Below are 18,184 nucleotides of genomic sequence, written 5' to 3'. Positions count from 1 at the left end.
TTATAAATATGGAGTAAAAACATGCTCCGCAAAGAAACTGAAGTAACATGTTTGGCTGAGAAGTCATGAATTCAAGGGTAACAGAAACAACAGACTATTTGGGATCGACCCACCAGGATAGCGCCAAGAGTAGAAATCTCAGTGTAGGCTGTCAGCGATGTAAAGACCACACATTTAACAGGTTGCCTCCAAGGCTTTACCTGCTCAGTGAAGCAGACAAAGGCCAAGGAACAGGGACAGAGTGGGTGGCACAGCAACAGGCATTCACACACTGTCTTTGCTAAAAGTACTGCACCATCCTGGAGCCCACACTGCAACTCTAAGCACAAAGAAGGCCTAGCTCCTCTGCTCCCACTGTGCCTGACTCCGTTGCTCTGGGGTCAATCTGTTCCTTTACTCTATACAGGCATATTAGTAACTCAAGGAGAATCTATCTACCTAGCCTATCTCATCTCCCTTCAAAGGAGAAGAAGGCAAGAGCCATTGTGCTAAATCGAAAGTTACCTTAGAGTCCAGGAACAGCAAAGCTTCCTAGGACAGACTCTGCCCATCCATGAGGACACTTATCTATGATGGTGAGGCTATACCCTGGACAGCCACACTGCTTTCAAGTTATGACAGTGAAACCAGAACTGAGATCATAATCAACCAGACCACACTTGATCAGGGCTGCTTAACTATGTATACCACTTGCCCCCTACCCCACTTCCTTCTCTGTTTCGATCTAGAGCTCATGCAGCCCACTAAAAACAAACTTAAGCTCCTTGGGCCCCCTTTCCTAACCACTGATAGACATGACTGACATTCACTGACATGGATAGCCTTATCTCGTCTGTTGGAACTCCCGGGCCATCATCATCATCATCATCATCATCATCATCATCATCATAATAATAATAATAATAAAATAATGATCAAGACAACTTATGGTGAAAACGGCATTTTGATACTGTAAGGGATATATTCTTTGGGGTAGAAAGGTTGCTAAGAGCTAGAGGATCAAGTAATTTCCTGTGAGGTTGTATCTTCTGCTAATGTCAGACGCTATACCTATAAAGTCTCAGCAACATGACGGCCTGAACAAGCGTTGAACAGATATGACACCAACAGATATGCCCGTGTGGGCAGGAGAAAGCCCATGAAGTCTCAACTCAACAGAAACATGCATATACATATTCACATGTTCAACAATTCATGAAAAAGAGGCCATGAATTTGAAAGACAGCAAGGAATAGTACGTAGTAGGGTTAAAAGGGAAGGAAGAGAAAAATTATGTAAGTGAAAGAAAAAGTGAAAAGTGAAAGAAAGAAAAAAATTCAATAATTAAGTAAAGCTAAGGGGAAACAAGCATCTCAAGCTGTTTTCCTTTTGAGGTAAGGGACTAATTTTAAGTTGTATATGTGAGTGTATACATGCCAGTAAAAAATATAAAAGGTAACAGAAATATAAAACAAGAGTTCCCTTATACTGTTAAAGTTTGGTTAAACACCTAATCTGCTCCCAGAATCTTCTAAAGAAGTTGGGGAATGTGTACTGTCCCCCACTGCAGAAATACAGTCAAAGTCCGTGAAGTATGAATGCAGCTAGATGCTACTGTTTGGGTCACCGAGCCCAAAAGAACCCCGCTCTTCAGTGCTTCCAATGGTACCAACAGGACGGACAAGATGCCTGAGATAGAGAACCTTCCTTATCTCTCTCACTGGAGAGTCGAGCCGAGAAAAACCGAGCCACACACCAAATACAAAGTGCCAAACAAATCCGACAGATGCTCAACCACACAAGCCCTGGTCTGCCGTTTCTATAGCTGTGGAAAACTGGAGAGCAGCGGGAGAAGCCACAGGGATGGAAAGCGGTCTCTGGGGAAAGGAAGAGAGTTAATTAAGGAGGACACTTAATTACAAGGTGAACAATCAATGTATACCTCAGAAGGAGGGAGAAGGCAATACATTATCTGACTTTCAGGAGTTTGTATGTCCCATGAAAACAGTCCAAATCTATGAGGAATTTTAAAATAAATGGAAAAGATGCGAATGCCCAGCCATATTTAAGTGGGGACGAAGGGACAGGTGGCTAGTGGGACAGACACCTCCAAATTCCTCCACGACAGTGTCACTTATCCCTGTAAAATGAAAGGGCCAAGCAGCAACCTCACATTACCATGTGACTTCTCTCCAGGCGATCAGTCACCAGGGCCATAAATTTTATTTATTATTAATATTTATTACGTATTTATCTTTTGAGATGATCAAGTTCTCAATTCCCAAAGGATTCCTTAGGGTGTGTGAGCGAAAGGAAGCTGACGTGATAATAAGCTTCTTCCTCTAGGACAGTGCTGACGGGCGGGGTCAGAGGACCAGAAGACACAGGCAGGCGCCATTCTTGGTTGGCTGATGTTGGGACAAGTTCGAAAGGAAGAACTGGTGATCTGGAGAAAGTGAATGGGGAAGCCACAGCAGAGCTATGGGGTGTCATAGGTGCTGGCGGGTGGGGGTGGATTTTGGAGACTTCGGGTGACTTTTCTGATAAAGAAACTTTAACCAGAAGTTGGTCACTAAACTACAGACGGTTTCAGCACAACACAGCCGGAAGCCAGCCATGTTACTCTTGGCACGTGAGGATGTGGGCATTAGCTAACTCTTCTGTACAGTTTCTCAGTTTTTTACTGCATGCAAATTTGGGGAGGGGGTGGAGAATGAAGTCACAGCTCAAGAATCTGGCAAGCCCCTAAATTCCACGGTAAAGAAGCATTAAGAAGCTAGGGATCTGAGTCACTTAATATCAGGCTTCGGCTAAAGTCTTAAATGGTTATATAACAACACTAATTTTTAAGAACAAGAAAGGTTTGCTTTTTTAAAAAATAAAAGTCACGGATGCAGTACTTCTTTTCCGCTTTTCATACTATGAAGTTGTTAAGCCAGATTCTTTCATACAATAAAATGTGTATCACATATATAAAATGTCTTTGCTTTTTCTCTAGACTGAAAACTCACACTTTAGACTGAAGCCCATTATTAATCAGATTCCCCAAGCAATATCCTTCTTTGATGTTAAGTAACTCATCTATTTCTTGGTGATAGTGATTTATATTTGCAATGTATGGTAAAATAGGATGGATTCCATTATGTAATCAAAATATCACTGAATTCACATAACAACTGTGTTAAAAATATCGACCCATTCTTTAAGCCCGGGTCTTCCCACCACGCAGACAGCACATCAGAACCAACAGCAGAAGTTTTCACTTGAGCTCTGACGATCTGACACACAGCAGGCTCAACCTTTACATTTGCAAAAATGAAAGAACATTAACTTGAAAATTAATTCATTTTTTTGCACATCCATTTGAATTATTTCCTGAAACTAGGTGGAGTAAAATTAGGGTAGGAAATTCTATGTTTATGGTAAATGACGAGAATCCTTATGGCTCTCGTCCTAAGAGAACCAGTGTCACAAACAACACGCACAGATAGGCAGAAGCCGAAAGAACTTCCTCTCAGCACTGGAATGGGAGGAGAGAAATCAGAAGATATCATAACTTCACTCAAACACAGGGTTTAGAACAAGAAAGCAAATAACCATGTGTTCTTTCTTATATGCTCGGCATTAAATTTAAATTATCTTTCCCAAACAAGAGGTTTGTTTTTTAAGGGAACATGCAATATGCACAATTAAGAAGACTACAACTCCCACATCCTGTCCTTTACATTTTTTTCTTCTTCAAAGAAAACAGCACTTATGAGCTTCATAACTATTTTAAATCCCCGAATCATATCGCAATAGCAAAGCACAGTAGAGCACAATACAAAATGGCACAATTAAATATGACGCTGAATTTCATGCTTCTGTAATCTATATTAAGTTGAGAACAAATAAAAACGTTCTACCTAGATCATTTATGTAAAGAAGGTAAACTAGAAAGATCGGCCTTAGGAAGAAATAGAATACATACCATGATATAGTCTCTTTCGTTAGAAAAGGCAAGAAGAAGGGGTTTAAATTAAGACTTGGTGTATAAAAGCTGAAAGCATAGAATTTGTATCCACATAATGAACTGATGTCTCCTCTAAAGACGTCAGATTGCTGCTCAGCTAAACTATCTAAAAATACCTCCTTGCAAACACACACGGAATGACTACAAAGACAGGTCTTACTAAGCAGCTCGACTTGCACAAAATCACTTAATAAGTGAGGAAAATGGGGAAGTACTAAGGTAAAAATTAATGCGATTTTTTTCACATCAACTGTGATTCTTTTATGAGCTATTTTGCAACCAATTCCAATTTGCAGAATACAGTTAATGAAGGATCTGTAAAATGAATTTTAGCTGATCTAAGATGGCCAACAGATAATCATATCCTACACTCAAAACCAGACCAAAAAATCCACAAAACAACAAGAACAACAACAAAATAAATAAATAAAAATAATAACAGTGGTTTTGAAAGGAGTGATGGCCCAGGCCTGTAATTCTGGCATTTGGAGGGGATGAGGCAGAAGAACTTCCATAGCTCAATGTCAGCTTCTTTTACACAGGACGTTCAAGGCCACCTAGGGCTACACAGTTAGTGAGAACCTGTCTCAAAATAAAACAAAACAAAGAAAAAAAGGGGGGGGGGGTTAAAAAGACCCACCAAACTTGTGGATCAATGTTCACATTAAAAATCAAGAAAAAGAAACATTTCTAGCTGAAGAAGCAAAAGGAATCCATAAATAACACCGGATGCCACCCTTCCCTGTGAGACATGGGTGCCACTGATGACATGACAGAGACCATGGAAAACAGTCCCAAACATGTTAACAATCTCTGAGCATCACACAGCCATGAAGGAGAGGAAGACTGTGGTCCACACATGAAGGACAGTAGCAGGAGAGGATGACCATCGAGGTAGAAAACTAGCAACCATGAGCCGAGCCATGCATAAGTTTGCAAGAAAATCCTGAGAACATGAACTTCTAAAAGCATCAATTTTAAAATATTTTCCATATTTAAAGCAAGCTGTCATCAATAAAACACAAAGATTCTCACTTTTACTTTAATATTGTTTAGGAATCAGACATGAAGCACTTAAAAGGAGTGATGACTATATTAATTTTCAAAACACTTGTGAGGTAGAGAAGTATAATCACCGTCTCCATTTTGTAGAGCAAACAAAACAAGTGGCTTGTCTAATCACTGCACAGTAATCATAGCTAGTAAATATCAAAAGAGGCCTGAGCAAACTAGTCAGTATCAGAATAAAGAATAAAGAGCTTTGAGGTTCCCTCAATACCCAGGAGAAGTAGTAGTAGGAACTCAACCCTGGGTCTTGCCTATGCCAGTCAGATGTTCTATTAATTAGCTATATCCCCAGCCCAGGGTGTGGGCACACACACATACATATGCACATAAACGCATGCATAATGTTTTATTGTTTTATTATTATTTCTATGTAATATTGTTTTATTCCCCCACACACACCAAAAATCAGCCAAGAGCAACAACAACCCCCCAACCACAGTTGTACTAGTTCCTTCCCATCGCTGTGTGGGAAGGGCCACATGAGCATTCTCTTTTGAAGATCCTCACTTGGAAATGACGTGCCACAAACACTTCATGGAGTTTGCTCAACTGTGATGTGTCAGTAGGAAGCTCAACTCCTCTCAGGTGTAGGTAGTGCACCAAATGCACTCATTAGCTTTATATAAATCACCTAAAGCTGTGTTCGTTGTTTATTTCTGTGACAAAATCTCTGAGAAAACAACTTATGGGAGTAAGGATGCATTTTGGTTCACCGTTTTGGAGATGTCAGCCCACGGCCACTTGGCTCCACTACCGCTGGGCCTGGGCACAGGGACGCAGAGCTCCACAACAGGACACTGTGCAACGCTGCACAGCTGGACGGAGACTGGAGGAAGCGTCGGGCTAGAGAAACCTGTCAAAGGAATGCCCCCAGTGACCCAGCTCCTCTAACCCGCCCCACCTCCTTACTGTCCACTAAGCCCTGGACTGATTCAGAGAAATTATTCATCCATTGATGGAGTAAGAGTCCCATTGCCAATTACCTAACAGTCTCACCAGCTGGAGACAGAGCTCAAAGAATGAGTCTTCTGGAAGACACCTCATTTCCAATCACAACAGAAGGTGACGTCTTTTTTGTGGCAGCCTAGATGACACTTGAAGTATGGAACAAGAGTGAGAGCAGATGCACGAACAAAGTCAGCACTTACTACAGTGAGAGAGAGAGTGTTCTAATGCTGCCTAGCGCAAAGCCCTACCAACCACCAACCCATGGAGACTGAACCCAGAGCAACGGCACTGCCAAGCCAGGGTGGGAACAGCTATCTTTGCTGGATTTGGGATAATACAGTTTTTGTTTTGTTTTCGTTAAAGGTGTCCAGAGAATAAGTGCTATAGTTGAAGGGAGTTAAAGAAATGATGCAACTGTAACCAAGATGGATATAATTATTTATTGACTTGTATTTTACACAGCTAGGATATGTGTCTAGGTCAAGTAAGCTCACAAAACTTTCCTCTAGATAACTAAAATTGGCCCCTTTGAATATCTTCCTTAACTGGAAACAAAATAAGAAAGCAACTACATCATTCAAAATGTAAGCAAGAGTAGAATTCCCTAAATTTGAGTACTGCGGAAGCCCCTGTGGTGTGTGCAAGCTCGGGTAATCACAGGGACTTCCTAAAAGGTTAAACTGATGAGAGAAAACCTTCATGTAAAGAATCTGAAAATTCTTCAGAATACCACATCAGAAAGAAGGCAAGGTAATAGCTACTGTTGCACACACATGAAATTGCTTTGAAACCAATACTTAAGAAAATCAGTTCTGAAATAGAGGAATGACCTTGCTCAGAAAGCACAAGAAATTGTCCACACTGCGATTGTGTGCCTACAGGAAAAGTTAGAGGCATTTCACACGGCTTCTCAACACAGATGCATGTGCATGCCTGCATGCATGTGTGCGGCTACAGATCTATCTGTATCTGCACACGACACCCACGAGGAAGACAAAGTGGCCAGTGGTATCAGTTGTGCAACTTTTGAAGAAATTATTTAATCATGTGCAACAAAGCTACAGAAAACTTACACTGTTGCACAGCTGGAGATGTTTAAAACACAGAAAGCCTTCATTTTAGTTAGTGACAGCGTGACTGCTAACCTCTCACCTTAATACTGATTTGTAACTAGAAGGTTGCTTAGGATTATACATTAAACTAAACCAACAATTATATTAATGGCTAACATTTCATTTAATTGAGTCTAATATTTTGCTTTATTTTTTAGTATGTTTGAAATTAGTAATGCAAAGTATTGCTGGGCCATAAAAGAAAGAGGAAGAAATGGCATCTTAATAACCCCCAAAAGAAATTATCATTAAAATACATATAGTCAAAAGGTGAAGAACAATAACGCTAACAAATGTTTGATTCTTCCATCTGCTCACGTAATATAGTTAGAGAAGTAACTTAGCATGCCCAGGTCAACACGGATGTCTGGCGTCTACTCATGAGCACTCTAACAGCAGCAGAACCGTGGACACAGCACGGGTCTTGTGTTAGAATCGTGCCATTTCATGCGATTTTCAGCTCATTTCCTGCCTCCCTAAACCCCACGTCATTTTTTTCTTCACATCTTTTTCATGTGCTGCTCTCCTTCATTTTTATTAAGTCTCCAGACTCACTTCCTGTGCACAGCTCGATGACACACGGTGTCCCTGCCTCTGTACTGGGATGTGCTTCCTGCCACATTGTGCCCAGCACTCAGAGATAACCTACTCCATCAGAGGTGAAAAAGTAAAACTATATTTAACTTTTCTTCTAGAACTCTGAAGTAACAAATGAGTTGTTTCATTATTAATATTCTTTACTTAATAATACAAATATCCAAAAGTTTAATTTCAAAATAAAGAAAGCAAAAATCTAATTCCTCACAAATGGTCATAAAATGCAATTTCTTTCCATTTTTCATAATCTCAGTGTTGTACAAGAAAAGCTGTTGGGTGAACACATATTGTTTTTACCTATATGGAAATCATATTGTCAATAGATTTTCTTCTTCAAGGATTGCTATGGGATAATGATCTGTACCCTGTCGATTGTATTTTAATAAAACGCTGATTGACCAGTAGCCAGGCAAGAAGTACAGGCAGGGTGACACGAACAGGAGAATTCTGGGAAGAGAAAAGATTCAGCCTGCAGTAGTCAGCCAGGCACAGAGGAAGCAAGATGTGACTGCCTCGCTGAAAAAGGTACCAAGCCACATGGCTAACACAGACATGAATTATGGGCTAAAATAAGTTATAAGAGTTAATAAGAAGCCTGAGCTTATAGGCCAGTTTACAATTAATGTAGGCCTCTGTGTGTTTATTATGGACTAAACAGGTGTGGGACCTGGTGGGACAGAATCCCCAGTCAACAGAGGATTACCCATACATTTAAAGTACTCAAGAGCAGTAAACTTTTCATTTCATTGGCACAAGGTCTCACTATGTAGCCCAGGTTGGCATTGGGCATGCACTCCTCCCATCTTAGCCTTCCAGAGTGCTGGGATTACAGGTGTATACAACCACACCTGATTTACATGTTTTCCCCCTACCCCCATTCCTGACTCCTAGACTGGGTCTCACTAGCTCTGCCTGTCCCAGAACTCACTATGTAGACCAAGCTGGCCTTGAACTCACAGAGATCCACCTGCCTCTGCATGAGTTTAAAGGTGTTCATCACTATGCCTAGCTACATGTCAGCTTTTAAAATGCTATTCAGCTAACAATGAAAGCGCTTTTACTGAATGAGAACTATGATCTCATCTATGTTCTCCTGCTGGGGAAACACAAAGAACATTTCAATGAACCATATTCCTTTTTCTAAAGCAAAACAAACTTCACTGGCTATCATCACCATCCACTTTTGAGGTGTATTGTTCAACAGAGAGCTGCTTCAACTCCTACTTACATTAGGTCATTGCTTCTTTCAAAGTGGGAAGGAAGTAAGAATAATGCAAGGGAAGGGAATCTGGGCCCATGCCCGGCAGCACCGAGAAAGGCACATGGTTGGGGGAGGGGGTACTGCTCACAATTGCTTACATTTTCCTTAGGGGACATCTGCAATTTCATTTCTCTTTCTTCTGCTACTGTTCACTTCCCAAACCTTAAATATTTGCTCAAGCTTCAAGAAAAACACAAACGTATAACTATAGTAAGAGTGATTAAAATCAAGCGGTATTCTTTCCTTTAAGAAGGACAGAGCTTTTGAGGTAAGGTTTCACCATGTAGCTGGCTGGCCTCGAACCCACGGAAACCCTCATAACTCTGCTTCCCAAGTGCTAGGATTAAAAGTACACCATCATGCCTGGCTTCTCACACTAAATGAACTTCTTAACTAAGTTTGTCTTTCAGTTTAAGCCATATAAATTATGTTATATATAAGTTACTCTGGCTAACTTTAAAAAATGTTAAAGACAAAGGCTGCTATACAAGCCTCAAATATATTTAATATATTTAATTATAAATACATTAAATTACTTGCCCTTAAATAAATCTTTTACATATATTTTTGGGAAAATGTCTAGAAGGAAAATCATTATTGGATTTTTTTAATGCTGTGCTATAAAACATTTTCAAAATAAAAGAATCTAGATGCCAGTATGCTTATTAAGATTTATTTTTATGTTATGTATGTGTAGGCATGCTCTATTTGCTATCATATGTGTGTTGGTGTTTAGGGAGAGCAGAAAAGGTGCGTTGCATCCCCTGGAACTAAAGTTACAGAAAGCCTCAGGAAGTCCAAAGCTGCCTGATACGGATTCTAAAAACCAAACTCAGGTCCTCTGGAAGAGTAGCAAGTGCTCTTAACTGCTGGGCCACCTCCCTAGCCCCTATACCAATACTATAACAATGCCAACAATCTAGATAATAAACTCAGAATTCTTTTTCATTCCTTGTTTCCAATGTTTTCTTTCTTTTCTTAAATACATACACACTAAATTTGTCTTTTCTTCTTTTCGTGTGTGTGTGTGTGTGTGCGCTCACGCGCGCGAGCGTATGCCACATCAGGTGTATATTATATGCATATGTATGGGTGTTGGGGGAGAACAAAGTTGACCGCAGGTGTCAGGAATATTCCTCAATTGCTCTTCTACCTTACTCTCTAGGCAGGGTCTCATTCAAGCCAGAGCTTGCTTTAAAGGGTAGTTTGTTCAGAGATCCCAAGTCTACTTTCTGAAGCTAGAATTAAAGGTGGCAGCTATGCCCATTAGGCATCCACGTGACTTCTGGGGACCTAAACTATGGCCTTCTTGATTGTGCAGCAAGTGCTTTATCCACTGATCCATCTCAACAGTCCTATTTGTAAAAATTATCAATTAGGCACAGAACCGGCAATAGGGTCACTGAGATACCTCTGCCTAAATCATCATAACACAAAGCACGAGTAAATCAGCATAGCTATTCCAGCTATATCTCTTTTGAATAAGGATGTTTTGGTGGGCCAGTGTGACGGTTCTATGAGTAAAGGCATGTGCCAGCAAACCTGAGTCTGACCTCCACACCTCCCATGGTGAAGGAGCGAACTGACTCCCATAAGTTGTCCTCTGTTCACCCCACATAGGATACATTTGCACACGTGTGTACACAGACAAGTAAATAAATGTGAAATAGCAAAAACTTAGGTAATTATGGCAAGTGTTACCTATAAAGTAATATGATTTTATATTTCCAAATCTGGTGTTTGTTTCAATAGAAAGCCTTTTACATTCATATTTTAGATAATGGAAGGATCAAGAGAGTCCTTTAAAAGCAAAGCATAAATTCTTTAGACACATATTAAAGGTGATTTCATCCTTCTCGTTCTCAGTAGCTGGAAACATGGGTATAAACTGTGCTCATCTCTACTTCTGCTGGCCTTGCCCCACAGCTGCCAACCCAGGCTCTGCACCAGAGACCCCAGACTTTAAGGCTCTTCTGTTTCGCTGCTACCAAAGGTACACAACTCCCAACACACAACATTCACAAAATCCGTATGCCACGACATTCCCCCTCACTCCAGCACTGCTGAATAACTGAGGGGGACAAAACAAAGCCAACAGAAAAAGAGCGCCTCCAGGACCTACGTGGATGACAAATACTGTAACCAGAGGTTAAGAATGTCTGTAGAAGAGATAATCAAATCACAACTCCACAGCCTTTAAAATACAAACAACAACAAATGATCATATTATGTTGCCTTCCTTTATTATGAAAACTATGATGCCATGTCTGGCACTTTAATAAAACTCAGTGACAGGTTGACCCACTGAAAATGGTCCATAATAAGGTGCTCACTGAAATCTGTATTTTTAAGACCTCTAATAAAAGCAGTATGAAAATAGACACTTTTATCCCAAGAGTCAGTACACATTTCCCACCCCCTACAAATTACATCTACTAAAAATAATTTAAGCAGTTACTTCTACTAAAAGTAACCTGTGCAAAATTTTAGCTTTTACTAAATACCAAAATTAGAATTGAGATTATGGGCTGTTTATATTTACAAAGACACTTGTGTGTGAAATATGAATGTGTACGCAGACATAAATGGTGGGGCACGCTTCATTCGAGCATCAAACCAAGTCAGCGTGAACAATAATGCATCTCCCTATCTTTCTCTACTAGAGAACATACTCTTAATCATAAAATTTTCATCCCGGCACTTTGTCCCAAGACTGACATGGGCCCCACATGCTTCTGTGATTAGTTTTTCTGATGAACAGTAGGATCTGGTGCACTGATATGGAATGAAGTCATGTGATGTATGAGCAGGGTATTTACATGATTACTGAAGACTGAAAAAGGAGCACAGCATATAACATACACTGTGGGATCGAGTAAGATTCTGTCTGTCATCTACCTAATCTACACACGAGAGAGAGAGAGAGAGAGAGAGAGAGAGAGAGAATATGACATGACTATGTACAAGACCTATGATTTGAGGTGTTGAGGTTCATTTAATATACAGGAATGGCAAAGTGTAAAACAGTCCAATTCTGTATGGCATGCATATTTTACTACCAACAAGAAAGACTGGGCAAAGGCTGTAAACTCACAAGGATGCCCTGCAAGGTGCAGAAAGCCACTTTTGTGAGTGCTCTGTGACATCACCTATTTATGTGAGTCGAGCAGCAAATATGCATTTATTCTATGATCAACTTGTGCATTATCTTCAGAGTCTATATTCTAAACACCAGGCACTGCTCTCTTTAACACACTTTGTATAACGCAAAGCACTGGTACTGTAAATTCAGATAATCACACACATGTGTCATGATTCCAAAAGTAAAGACCATTTCTCAATGAAGAAGGCATGGTGATGCAAGCTAATCCCAAAGCGCAAGCAAGGGGCAGAGATAGGAAAAATCTGTGAGTTCAGGTCAGCCTGATTGATATAGTGAGTTTCAGAACAGCCAGGGCTATGTAGAGAGACCCTGTCTCCCCCCAACCCCCAGAACAAACACCTAACAATTAAGAAGACAGAGCAAAGGTCTTAGAACAAGAAAAGTAACAGGACCTTGAAGGCACATTTATAAAAATTCAATTAAATTACATGCACGTGTGTATATATATATATATACACATATATGTATATATACTCACATGGTTATATCTACAACACACATATAACTTATTTTGCTTTCAAAATATTTTTAAGTTCATAACCAAACCAAAAATCCAAATGAAATTTGAGGATAATGACTACTGATCTGAACAGGAAAGCTACAAAAACACAAGGAAACTACAGACACAACAGCTGTGAGATATTCTCTTTTCTTTAATCAAGCTGGGGATCAATCAAGGCCTCGTCCATGCTAAGTAATGTCATACTGCTGAGCTATACCCCAAAAAGAATTCTTAACAGTTTACCTGAATAGAATATTTAAGACTGTAGTCCAATCTAAACCCAAGGGGAACTAACAATATGGAAAACTGTATTTAATGAATAATCATAACTTTAATATTAAACCTCTGGATCATTTAACTTGGTGAAAATCATATATCAGTACTTCAAAGGCCTAAGAAAAGATATTGATATTATTATCAGTGGTCTTGTCATAGTTAAACAGTTAAATGGGAGGAGGGGCACTTGAACATTCTCTTTTTCATTAATCAATTGACTTTCTCCTCAGGTAGTTTCAAATGGATCATTCCTGAACAATATTTAACAGCCGGGCTATGAAGGACACTGCTCACTCTGGCTAATGGTGAAGTTGGTGTGTGCACTACAATGAAAAAGACCTTTTTTTTTTTTTTTCAAAACTGCACACGTGTAAACAGCACATGTAATGCCTTGGCAAGTTTCTAAATATATTTCTTCACTTCTAACAAGGCTAAAAAGATCTAATTTGTTGCCAGCGTTTCTTGGCCCAAATCCAAGGCAAGATGACCTTGTCCTTGAACAATACAATAGGATCTCGCTTCCTCTGGGCCTCCCTGTGAGCAAGTACTGAGGAAAATCTTCCCGAGAGATAAGTTTATTTCATCTCAGGAAAGAGATCTGTCATAACGGACAAAACAGAGATCAGATAAGAGAAGGAGGAGTTTCGACCTCTGAGAAGAACCCTGACTTTCTGTGTGTAGTTACTGCTGAAGCTGTTTTTCATTGTTAAGGGCGCGGCATCAATCACATGTTAAAGAGCTACCCTAACCAACGCAAACTGACAAGGTCAAACTGCTGAGGTGAGAAGCAGTTTGTTCTGTGTTTGCTTTCTCTATGCAGTTTTCCTAAACCTGCTCTAGTTAGCATACATCATACTCACTCTAGATCCTCAGATTAGCCCTTCATCAAAGCTACCAGCAATTGGACCTCGCACTCCTCTGGAACACAGGCCATGCAGGCAGAGATATGAGTCTGCTGTCCTTGGATCCCTCTGCATCCGCACCGTGTGCAGCCCCAGCTTTGAGTCCCACATGTTATTCTGCCAGCCTTGAAACGTCTTCTTTATTCTGTATTCTCAACAGCCGACAAAGAGTTCTAAATTCCAACCATACTCATAACGCACGGTGCACAGGGGGAAGAACTCAGTCAAGGTGGTACTTCTGGTGTCTCCACGACGGCCACGCCTATTTCTGAGCACCAATTAGAAGAAGTACGAGGACTGAATGAACATGTTACTTAGTGTGTGCTCCTGAACTCCTGCTGCTGAGACAGAGTACAAAGCTGCAGAGAGGTGGAAGAAGTCAGGTCAAGCAAAGTGTAGCGAGTGCAAGCCGAGAAACTGGAAAGCACAGGGACCAAATGCCTGATGTCAGATTGGCTCGCCTGGAATTTAAAAAGCATAGAGGAAAATCATCCATAAAGGGAAAAAATACCTTCTTAAAGGGCCTTAGGAATTTGGACAATATAAGCTAAGGGATCTTTTATCTTCTTGGCCAAGGCACATATAAAATGTCAATGGAATTCAAGCAGTTCAGAGACTAAGGAAAGAGGGCCTCCACCCCACCCCCGACAAAGGCAGAGAGAGAAGAGCCTATGGATGAGGTGTAGCCCAGGTGTTGAAGTGCTTGCCTAGCACCCATGACGCCCCAGGGTCACTCTCCAGCAGCATGTGTACTAGGCATAGTAGTGCACGCCTATAAATCCAGCACACAGGAGGATCAGCAAGTTCGAAAATTATCTTCTGATAGCCTGAGATAAAGGAGATAAATCAGGATTCAAAGTAAGAAGAAAAAGAGGAAAGGAGGACAGAAGGGACATGGAGATGACGGGAGGGGAGGGGAGGAGAGGGAGGGGAGGAGAAGAGGGTGATCAAATGGGTCCTAGGGTTCACACAAGTCACAGCTACTATAGATGGAGGGAGGTGGTCAAGTGGAAAAGTTGGGTCTGAGGCAGATGCGGGGTCACGTCAGCACTCACAGGAGGTAGGAACAGGAAAATTTTTATGCTTTCTGTGGCGCCAAGAGACTATGGTAAGGTTATTTATTAGACGTTATAACGGAATGGCTAAGGAAACTAAGACACGAAGCTTATGTTTAAAGTGTTAAGCAGCAGGAAAGGACAGGAGGCCCCCACCCCATCTCAGCTACTCAGGAACCTGAGGCAAGAGGATGACTTCAGTGATAGTTAGGCTCCATACCTATGACTTAAACCAAAGACCGATCAACAGGACCAGAATGCTGGGGGTTGAGGGGCTCGCAGAGGCACAAAGGTCAGGAGGAAGAAAGTGCATTAAAAGGCCCTCCCACTCCAGCCTCAAGGCAATTCATTTCAAAGATGAAAGGTGCAACCTTGAGAACGCCAAGCAACACGCAGTGCAGTAAACACTCTTCATCACAGTATCGCTACCTGTGTAAGAATGGTGACTGCAATGTCGGGTGTGCCAGGAATAAAGAGGAGATAAAAGGCCAGCACTATTTTAAGTTTTGTGGTCCATTTGTTAATACTGCTGCCAAGATTAAATATTTTACACAGATGCATAGATTACAGGAGATTTGGCTGCATGAGTGGGACATTTTAGACCTAAGTTAGCCTGGACTGCAAAGATACTATGTGTCTTTAACTTCCGTTTCTTCACTTCTAAAGGCCATCCCACACCTTCCTTCAGCGCTCTGCTGTAGGAATTTAGGAAGAAAATGTGAAATATGGTACCTGACATGAAAACAGTGCTCAACAGTAGGTGCCTTGTCCTACTAGTTAAGAATAATGTAAGGTAAAGACAAAACGCTGCATAAATCAATAATTTCTGTAAGATTTTCAAACAGAACACAGGTCATCAGTTTGAAAGGCAGCAAGTCCATGAAAAAGTGGCCAATTTGAAGGATTTTTACAATTGCCTCAAACTGCAGAAGTTTTAGAAGCTGATATCCCTGAGTAAAGAAGACATTTTCTGTCGTTGACTTTTAGGTACAGGGCTCCCTATACATCCAAGCTGGCCTTGAACTTGCAACTCTCCTGGCTTAGCTTCCCAGTACCATTACAGCTGTGCACCACCACACTTGGCTTAAGGGGAGACTTTTAATGCTACCCTAATATTTTCTCTGACTTCCAGAGAGTGTGGAAGCTTTTCCCATACAACACTGATTTGTAATTATTACAACTGTGGTTTGTTTGTTTTCCGGAAATGCAGCTTTATAACACAACTCTGAAATGTGAACAACGCTTTATTTTTACAATCTCATGAGGTATCTATATTTACAAAACGGCAACATCCCCACAAGGGACAACTAAAACGCCTTACACAAAATGAAAGCAGCCCTGTTCTGGTGCATGTCTGTGATTGTCTTCTTGTTACCAATGGGCCCCACAGCAATGGAACAGAGATGAGAAAATACACAGAATTCAAACATTTTAAAATCTCAAGAGGTTCAATAAGATTCCACTAATCCAAAGATCCAATTAAATGAGAACACTTAAGAATATGTACTATACATAGTGCCCAGCAATGAGATGATCGCTCTGTGTGGTGTGGCAGAACTTCACAAAACATGGTAACCGAGTCCCCCATTTCATTGCTGCACTAACGTACTTCCTTCTGTAATCCAAGAAGATGGCATTTAAAGAGCCACAGTGCAGAGAAGCAAAACCTGAGATACTTTTGAATTTAGTGAATGACTCAATTAAAGTCAGCTGTGACATGTTGCTGGTACAGCACTGTAGGAGCACAAAGAGGGTTTTCTCCTCTGTTCTGCTCATCACTATGAACTGAACCACCATTGCTTGAGGACCAGAGTTGTTTTCTCTTATCCAGCTCCCCATGTACCCTGAAGCCTGGCTGCCAAGTGACAGCACAGCAATCTGAATGGATGAGAGAATAGTTGACAGCAGGACCTCAGAAACACAAGCTGCCAGCGCCCTGCACTCTGTGCTCTGGGTGCAAATCCTACCATTTCCTTTAGTGAGCTATAAAGTACTTAATGGGAGGCAAATCTGGGTGTGGAACACACCATAGCTTCCTGTTAGTGAGCGGATATCCGGTGTTCAATGTTCCAACAGCTCTTGTTTCCACAAAATTTTAAGAGATTTTGTTTCCTGGCCAATCAATGGTTTTAATAATTTTCTGTACGTTAGGAAGCATGCCACCCCTTCCCATCTGGGAAAGGTTACATGAGAAAGGCACACAGTGAGCCTACAATGGGAGTCTTCCAGTGAGCCTCAAGTGCGGGATGACAGGCATTCTTTACCTGGACGCCTAAGTACAAGGACCTACAGGCCAAAGACCTACACTGAAGTCAACCTCCAGCGGAAACTCTCTGACGGACTTTCTTCCGTGAAGTGAGGTAAAGAGTTGTGCTTTTCTAGAGATTTCAAACCACGGAAGCATGCCTAGAACCCAGCAGGACAGAGTCAGGACAGAACAAAGCACTGAAATCTGCCAGTAAGCAGCTCCAGCTGAAGAACAAGAGGCTTACACACCAGGTGAGGCGCCACCTCAGAGTCACTGCACCTAAGGAACTTTCCTGCGCCCACCTAAAATGCTCATTTCGTGATGACAAAATCAGATTCCACACGTGACCCTAAACCTAAACACTAAGTCGGCATCCTGCTTGCTCATTTTCAAGGCTTTAGTGGTTTATATGTATTTTTGGGATTTGACACCATTGCATCACTTCTTAGAATACATTAAAACTAACTCCTATATCCTTCTGTACAGGCCTAGGATATGTAAGGAAACAGTTATAAAATGCTTGTGGATCTGCCTAAACTCGAGCACTTTAATTGAAATATTATATGTGTGTGCGTACATATGTGTAATGTGTATGTATGCATACACCACACACACATATACATCAATGTCATAAGCTGGCAAAATGGAAAAAAAAAAAACCTTGTGACATGCTGACACAAAAGTAGCACCACAGGCGTGCACATATTCCTGGAACAGGAGGCTCTGACCTAGAGTTAGACACAGAAATCTGTTTCTCACAAGCAGCAGTTGCTGCCTGTGGGATTTCGGCAAGACAATCACATAGCTGACTCATGGGACCAATTACAAAGGAGCAGTAATTTTTTTTTCCTGTGGCATTAAAACAATCTAGTGTACTTACATCACCGATTAACAGATGTTAGCAAGTCAGAAGTGTACCACTGATGGTTTTATTGCCAAATCAATAGCCAGAGTCCCCCACCCTCCCACCCACCTCCACGTGCATTCCGTGCCAGGTTCCCAGGGGCCGGAACCTCTCATGATGTTTCACTGAATTCAACCAAAGAAAGGTTTCTCAGACA

At 41.1% G+C, this 18,184-nt stretch overlaps 1 protein-coding gene across 6 annotated transcripts in view; it reads right to left on the bottom strand.

The window, feature by feature from the left end:
* The window catches only part of Rapgef2 (Rap guanine nucleotide exchange factor 2), a 203,968-nt gene that overhangs the window by 58,816 nt on the left and 126,968 nt on the right, over window positions 1-18,184 (bottom strand). The gene's annotated exons all lie outside the window — the stretch shown is intronic.

Source organism: Chionomys nivalis, chromosome 24 (genome assembly GCF_950005125.1).
Source record: "Chionomys nivalis chromosome 24, mChiNiv1.1, whole genome shotgun sequence".
Lineage (NCBI taxonomy): Eukaryota > Metazoa > Chordata > Mammalia > Rodentia > Cricetidae > Chionomys > Chionomys nivalis.
The sequence above is the reverse complement of the archived record's forward strand: the minus strand, read 5'-3'. Positions and strand labels throughout refer to the sequence as shown.